The sequence below is a fragment of the Thamnophis sirtalis genome, unplaced genomic scaffold (assembly GCF_051295495.1).
Source record: "Thamnophis sirtalis isolate CommonGarterSnake01/CBP01778 unplaced genomic scaffold, rThaSir2_p1.2 scaffold_2, whole genome shotgun sequence".
Taxonomy (NCBI): Eukaryota; Metazoa; Chordata; class Lepidosauria; order Squamata; family Natricidae; genus Thamnophis; species Thamnophis sirtalis.
Genome location: NW_028261382.1, coordinates 171,329,147 through 171,337,834, shown reverse-complemented (window position 1 = coordinate 171,337,834; position 8,688 = coordinate 171,329,147).

Below are 8,688 nucleotides of genomic sequence, written 5' to 3'. Positions count from 1 at the left end.
GGAAGTAGTGATCTTCCTCCCATATTTGGGCATACACACACACACACACACACACACACACACACACACCTACACCTACACCTACACCTACACATGTATGTATGTATGTATGTATGTATGTATGTATGTATGTATGTATACCATTTAATCCAGTGAAATTTACAGAATCTGACAACAGCTATTCTCTGTGTTGTTGAACTGTTAAACAGCTAACTTGTCAAATATCTTATTCAAATGTCTGATCTGTCTCTGTTCTTAAAAACTATGCATAACTCAATGTCTGTAAATTTCAGATTTTTTCTGTCTGTTGATGTACATATGTATGGTCCTTCCCAACAGCAGTGATCTTGTTTTCATGGTTGGAAAATCAATTCTATAATGTTTATTATAATAAGAATAAAATAATTAAGAACATGGCAAATTTTCTTATGCTAATAATACTCTCCCCATCCATTTCTCTAGCCTCGGTTAAGGTAAGATGAGATGTAACTTTTAAATCTGTGCTCCAAGCTGCTCTTTATTCTACAGAGAAAACATGGATGAAGTAAAAACATTCCTAACAATAGATATTTTATGTATCTGAATTGTGAGGAAGCAAGGGTATATATGAGTGTGTAAATGAGAAGATTTTAATTAAACAAAATCAATTTAATTAAGGATTGGGAAGGAAGAAAATCAATTGCTTTTTTTAATATGTGAGGAGGTAGTTGGGAAGTAATCATGTTAAAATATTTACTTAATATAATTTAAGTTTCTTTTTGTGATCTCATTTTAATTGTTTCATGCTGCACAAGAGGAATAAACTCCTCCACTTTCAAAGCAGTATACCACAGGTTATAAAAAACCATTTAATCAAGAGAAAAAAAATATAAAAAACCCTATTCTCTTTACTCTTTCCTTCTCAGAAATTATTATTCACGAGTTTCACCTCATCCTCTATACATTCAGCTTGTTAAAGCTGCTTGTCTGGATTTAATGATGAAGATGTGGTTCAGTTACTACACTAAAAAATGGATTGAATCGATTAATTTTTAAAGTCTACATCACACTCAACCCTATCTTGTCTGTACAATCCATAGCTGCTATTTATCCAAACAGTTTTAAGTGTTGCTCTATGAAAATTTCTTTCTCTGGAAATTTCATCCAACAAAGGCAAAGATATAGAAATTTTCCCCCTTTAAAAGTCATACATTTGCTATAGTTTAGAATGTTCTTCGCAAGATTCTGCTTGGGCTTATATTTTATCTTATAAAAAGCCTGTTTGTATAGCACTATGTTCTCAAATCAACATTTGTTTTCTTTTTTCTATGCAACCACATACTTTGGGGGTTGAGCCCAAATATTGTTTCTCCAGTTTGGTGCCAATTTGATGTTAAGGCATCAGGCTAGAAATCAAGAGTTCTAGTCCCCTTTTAGGCATGAAGCCATCTGGGTAACCTTGGGCCAGCCACTCTCTCTTAGCCCTATGATTTAGACAATGGCAAATCACCTCTGAAATCTTGCCAAGAACATTGCAAGTACTTGTCCAGGCAGACATTCAGAGTCAACATTGATTTGAAGGCATTGCCTCCTCCCAAACCTTTGCTTCTCTCTGTTAAGGGATGTGTCTTGTAGAGAGATATGGTGTTCACATTAACTGTAGTTAGAACCATCTATGGAGATCTGTTGGTTTTGCCTATATTTATCTCACTTTAATTCCATTGGACATCTGTCATCACTGGCTGAGATGAATTTGAATAAGTGATTGAATGACTTAGTTGGCTTAATACATTTTTGCTATCCGGCGCAAAGAAATTAATTGCATTAAGCTTTTCCAATTGGTTTATCTCTATTCCAAAAAGAGTTGCACATATTCCTATTTTGGCTTAACGACTGACTTTTAAACTGAGGAGAGGGTAAGTCTTTATAATACAGGGATTCTTTTTTATCATGGTTATTTTGAAAACAAGATTTCAAAGCTGCCAAGCATATTCTATGAATTACAATCTTCCTTCTGGATCTCAGAAAAATTCATGAACATCCCGCATACCATTTCCTCCTCTTGCATTAGAATTTCAGAAAATCTCTCGTCTGTATTAATTTGGATGGATGACAATATGCACAGACACTCACATACAGAAAAATGCCTGATTTCTCAAAGGCAGATTCTAATCTAAAACCAGAATCCCTCTGAAGCTGCATTCTAAAAACAATAATACTAGTAACAGATAGAGATAAATGGGCAAAATGCAGGTGAGTCAATCAAAGATACATGGTAAATACAATTTATCACTTGGATAACTACACCACATGTGTATCTTCTCATAGTGTCTACAGGGACAATTTTCATGACTCCAAAATGCTCTTCAACTGCAAACAGCTTAACAGTATATTCTCAACCTCTCCCTGGAGGCTCCTGCTATCTCTTCCAGGACCAGCTTCTAATGTTGCTCCATTTAACCCTATTACATTCTAATGAGAGCTCTCTCTCTCGTAGAGGACATAGCGGAAGGCAAGTGGCCCTTAACAGCAGATCCCGCCGGTTGCCACTTTAACCTTGATATTTGCACATCTTTTTTCCTGACTTGAGTCTTTAGAAAAGCAGGATTGAAACCAGCTGAACTGGATTCATTCTGCAAGTGGCAAAGAATGGCACATTTTTACATCTGCATTTAGCAGCAATTGTATTGTTAAGAGTATAAGGGAAAGGGGGAGTGGGGTTTCCAACACTGTAAGCCAACACTTTAAAAAATATGATTTCACATATGATCATCACATTTGATGAAGAGCCGAGGTGGCGCAGTGGTTAAATGCAGCACAGCAGGCTACTTCAGCTGACTGCAGTTCTACAGTTCAGCGGTTCAAATCTCACCGGCTCAGGGTTGACTCAGCCTTCCATCCTTCCGAGGTGGGTAAAATGAGGACCCGGATTGTTGGGGGCAATATCCTGACTCTGTAAACCGCTTAGAGAGGGCTGAAAGCCCTATGAAGCGGTATATAAGTCTAACTGCTATTGCTATTGCAATTGCTATGATTTATTTCTAAAAATGTCTATTCTACTTTTGGGCGATAAGGAACAGCCCGATGTAATCAAATAGTCAAATTAATCTGCAATGATGGAAAGGAAAAGGATGGTCTCTGCATGTGGCTGGGATGGCATTTCCTGGTTTAGATTAGACACGATCAACCAGCATCTCTTCGCTTGCATGCTAATTTCTATGTCTTCTGTAAACAGCAAGTTCGGCACACAGGCAGCTGCTTACATTTGAAAGGGGGGGGGAGAAGAAACGAAAGGAATCCGAAAGAAGCAAGACCACACACTTTCGCTTTCGTTCCCTCCTGCTCCATTGCAGATTAATTCCATAGAGGTGGAAGAATTGTGTGATTCCGCAGGGGCATTTACTAGACTGCAAGGAACTTTGGGGGGGGGGAGTTTTATCTTGTAAACCAGTGGTGGGATTCAGCCAGTTCGCACCTAGTCGGGAGAACCAGTTGGTAACTTTCTAAGCAGTTCGGAGAACCGGTTGTTGGAAGAAATCTCCTTTTGTTTTTTTCCACTTTACAGGGCTAATCCTGTAAGGAAGGCAGGAAGGAGACATTCTAGTGTTGTTTCTAGCCTAATCTTTATCATCCTGCTTACATAAAATGCCTCTTTGGTTAACCCTTATTACATTGAAACAGCTAAGGCGAAGCGCCCATCGACCTGAGTGACATTGAGTTGGCCACACCCACCCAGTCACATGACCACCAAGCCCCACCTACCCAGATGATCATTAGGGCAGAGAACCGGTTGTTAAATTATTTGAATCCCACCACTGTTGTAAACCATCTTACTGCTATGTCCCAAAATCCAGATCTCATCTGGATCTCAAATTTTTTTATTTGCCCAAGAGCAGATTGAGTTTGTTCAGTACACGAATCTGAATCCTGGCAAAAACAATGGCAAGAATATCCAAATTCAGATTCATTTCCCAGGAAAGGTCCAGCACAGCAGAAATTGCCTTCCAAGAAATCCAAGAAGAGTGGAGAGACAACACCCAAGAGAACTCTGTGTGAAACCCTGTCTCTAGTAGAATCATACAGGCTCCCGTGTTGCTTCAGCAAAATGCATATCAAATATGAGCGTTGAATAGAGCTGCAACACTATCCTGATGGGGTGAAGAAATTCTCCTATAAGCATTGAGATTGTCCTCTGGAGTCAATTTTGAAGGAAATCCTGTCATTGATGCTCCTTACTATATGCAGCCTCTATGCCTTAAAACAGGGGTGTCAAGCTCGATTTCATTGAGGGCTGCATCAGGGTTGCGTTTCACCTTGGGGAGTGGCCAGGGTGGGTGTGACTTATGGTGGGGCTGCTTGTGGTGAGCTGAGCGCACTGCCAGAAAATTAGTTTAGTTTAGTTTAGTTTAATAGAATTTGTATGCCGCCCACTCCCATAGGGACTCTGGGCGGCTCACAAGCAAGATAAAAAACATTTTAAAAATTTAAGAAAAGATACAATTATTAAAATAATACACCATCCATTCAGTCTAAGTGGGGCTGGATATAATCAACAGCCCCAGGCCTGCCGGAACAGCCAGGTTTTGATCGCTTTATGGAAGGCCGGGAGAGTAGTAAGGGTCCAGATCTCTACGGGTAGATCATTCCACAGGGCCGGTGCAGCTACAGAGAAGGCCCTCCCTCGGGGGGCCACCAGCCGGCATTGTCCGATCGACGGCACCCGAAGGAGGCCCAACCTGTGCGATCTTATTGGTCATTGGGAGGTGAATGGCAGGAGGCGGTCTCTCAAGTAGCCAGGTCCTATACCATGTAGGGCTTTAAAAGTAATGACTAGCACCTTGAAGCACGTCCGGAGACCAATGGGGAGTCAGTGCAGCTCACGGAGGATAGGTGTAACATGGGTGTATCTAGGTACACCCATTATCGCTCGCGCGGCTGCATTCTGGACCAACTGTAGTCTTAGAACACTCTTCAGGGGCAGCCCCATGTAGAGCGTGTTACAGTAATCCAGTCTTGAGGAGCTCGGGACACTGCGACGGCCTCCTGCAACCCTCTGCCAGCAAAAATGGAAGTCAGGAGGAAACCCCCCCCCCCAGCTCCATTTTCACTGCCAAATGGTTACAGGAGGCCATTGCAGCCTCCCGAGTTCCATTTTTGCTGGCAGAGGCACTGCGGGCTGGTCCTTCACTTCTTTCCAGAGCAGTCCTGTGGCCAGATCGAAGTACCCATAGATCCAGTCCTCGGGCCTTGAGTTTAACACCCCTGCCTTAGAACAATGGATACGGTAGTCAGTGGTGGGTTTCAAAAATTGTTGGAACCTACTCTGCGGGTGTGGCCTCCTTTGTGGGAGTGGCTTGCCACCCATGTGACCAAATGGGAGTGGCTTGCTGCCCAGGTGACCAGATATGAAATTATGAATTAGTGCTTAGGTCGGTCCAAGTAGCTATTCAGAAACTCTGACATTGAAGCATGCAAGTCTTAAAGCTGTCAAGTTACAAGATCCTTGCCAGTGGTGGGTTTCAAAAATTTTTGGAACCTCTTCTGTAGGTGTGGCCTGCTTTCCGGGTCCACTAGTGGCACCTCTTCTAACCGGTTCGGTAGATTTGACGAACCGGTTCTACCGAATAGGTGCGAACTGGTAGGAACCCACCTCTGACGGTAGTCCTTGGGATGGCCAGAGAACGGAAGAATTTAGAGATCTAAGAATGGAGCTGGAAATTGATTGTCTCTGCCAAGATCGGGAGCACTTCCATTCAGAGAAGGGCAACTCTAAAACCGATCTCACTGCTCTTGGATAACCCAGAAAGCAAGAGCAGGCTTCCATATATATTATACTACATATGGGATCTCTGCTCCTGACATCATCCAACCTGCAGAATCAGATTCAAGTAAGCTGTGCTACAGGCTATTGAATGTTAGGTTTTAGATCAACCTGGCATGCTTTCTGAATCACACCAAAGAAAAGGGATGAAAGATGTACACCTGAGGGAGGCCAGTATAACTTCTTTCCTTGGCTTTAACTCAGCAGTAATTTGTATAAATAAAGAAAGCGTGACTACCCTGTAGTAAATAAACAGACTGAATCATGAATTAATTTTTATTTTTTTTACTAGAACACTGTCCAACTCCCGAGAAACCTGCCAAGCCCTATAAATAAAAATAAAAGTTTAAATCTTTCTCTGGTGGCTTTTTTCTCTCTCTCCATTATAAGTTATGATCTTTTCAGTTTGTACTAAATAATCAATATTAGTTTAAAAATGCTATTTTCTCCAGGGGATAGTGTGCTGGGTTTTTGGTAATGAAATATCATAATGCTCACCAGGTTTATATATCATATATACATTGTAAAATAAACATCTGACGGGAAATTGGATTGAATTTCTACTCTATACGGAGTCTGAAGAATCTTCTATTGGAAGCTTAGTCTGCATTTGTTCGGTGTTATTATGGAGTAGAGATGTCTTGAATGCTACTTGGCTGAATTTGCATCTCCCTGAAATTACCTGTATTCTCAGCGAGTCTTCCATGCTTCCTTATCTTGGCTGCCATGAAACACAGTCATTCAAAGAAGCAAACTTAAAATTAATTGCCAGAGACAAGTGTTAATAGATTTTAATAATGCTTTATTAGAATTTATGCAAATGGGGCTGCGCTGAGAAACTAAATAAAATCCCAGTGTTATAATCATTCTTTTTTTTTTAATCTGTTGTTTTAAAATGCAGCTAAAAGAAAAGGAGAAAAAGCAGTTTTAATTAGTGCTTCCTGACAGGATCGTTGATGGAAATGTTCTCCTTCCGAGCAGAAATAGGTGTCACAAAAATTAGCTTTAAAACTGTGAGGTTCATAATTCATTAATTAGCACTGATGTCTCTTTTCCAAGAACGGTTATTTAATACAAATATTAATCTGCAGATTTAACACTAGTGTTTCTCATTTTAGCGATTACTAAGTTGGTTTTTGCAGAAATTAGATACAGAGCTTTCCACAGAGAGCATCCCCGATCTAATCCTGATAAATTCAGTCTACAAGAATGGCTGGAAATTCTGAAACTATGGCCGCAATATAGCTAAAACTATCAATTTTAGAAAACACTTCCATAAAGTATCATCTTATCATAATCCATGAGTCTGTGTTATCTAGTTTATTAATATCACCTAATCAGAAGCAGTGGGACGCAGTGGCTCAGTGGCTAAGACACTGAGCTTGTCAATCAGAAAGGTCGGCAGTTCGGCAGTTCAAATCCCTAGCGCCACCCAGCTTCTGCCAACCTAGCAGTTCGAAAGCATGTAAAAATGCAAGCAGAAAAATAGGGACCACCTTTGGTGGGAAGGTAACAGCATTCCATGCGCCTTTGGTGTTGAGTCATGTCAGCCACATGACCACGGAGACATCTTTGGACAGCGCTGGCTCTTTGGCTTTGAAACGGAGATGGGAATCGCCCGCTAGAGTTGAGAACAACTAGCACATATGTGCGAGGGGAATGTTTACCTTTACCTTCAAACTGAATAAAATTCTCATTCAACTGCACCAGCCAGTATTCCCAGTATGGATAGGATCATTTTTTACATGCTTTCCATGTAATTGTTAAAGATGAGGAACCTACCAGAAAAAAAGAGAGATAGCAAATCCTAATTAAACATCACAAACATGACTGAATACACAGGATTTTCGGGCTTAGACTTAATAGAACTAAGCATTCAATTCCTAGATGGCTGGATCTGTCAGTTCTGATTTTATTCACATTCAATTTTTTTTTAAAAAAAAAATCCAAGTTCCTCCCATCCCACAAGGAATTTGAGGAGCCTGGTAAATTCTTAATGACATTCTTACCCATCTCTATCTTGTCAGAATCACGAAGGGTATCACACATATACTTATTGTGTGCTTATGTTTTTTCTACATCATCTTGGGTGAGGGAAGCATGACTTGGCACACAAGAAATCAGAAAAATTACAAAGAATGGTACGCCTTTATGCATAGCTCCACAGCTACATTTTAGACAATGAATAATACTAGGGTTCTAGTTCAGTATTCAGTATTCAGTCATTTTATATATATAAGGAGGGCTTCTCTTTCTTTTTTTTTATTGAAAATTTTTGAAAAAAAAACTTTTACAAATATTTACTTCCCTCTCCCTACCCTCCCCACCCAAACCCGACCCCCCCCCAACCTTCCCTCCCCCCCGACTTCCCAGAACCAATACAGGGTATAAATCTTTAACGAAGATATTCTAAAATAAACTTTTAAAAAAAAGTTAATATCATCTTTCATTTGAGCTTTAACTCCTCTTTGCTAGGCTAACTCTAAACAGATTATATCATTCCTTGTTTCTTCAGTCATAAACTATCTGGAATTTCTTAGTTCCATATTTATTTTGAATATAGTCAATCCATCTTCTCCACTCCAGTTTATATCTCTCATTTGAGTGATCCTTGAGAAATGCTGATATTTTAGCCATCTCTGCTAGGTTTGTTACTTTTAATGTCCATTCTTGAATAGTAGGCAAGTCTTCCTTCTTCCAGTATTGCGCCACCAACAGTCTTGCTGCGGTTATTAAATGCAAAATCAAGTTAGTCTCTATAACTGTACAATCAGTAATTATACCTAACAAGAATAACTGAGGGGTGAGGGAGGAGTAGAAGGAAAGATAGGAAGGAGAGGAGAAAGGAGAGGAATAGGAGAAAGGGAAAGGCAGAGGAAGAATGGGAG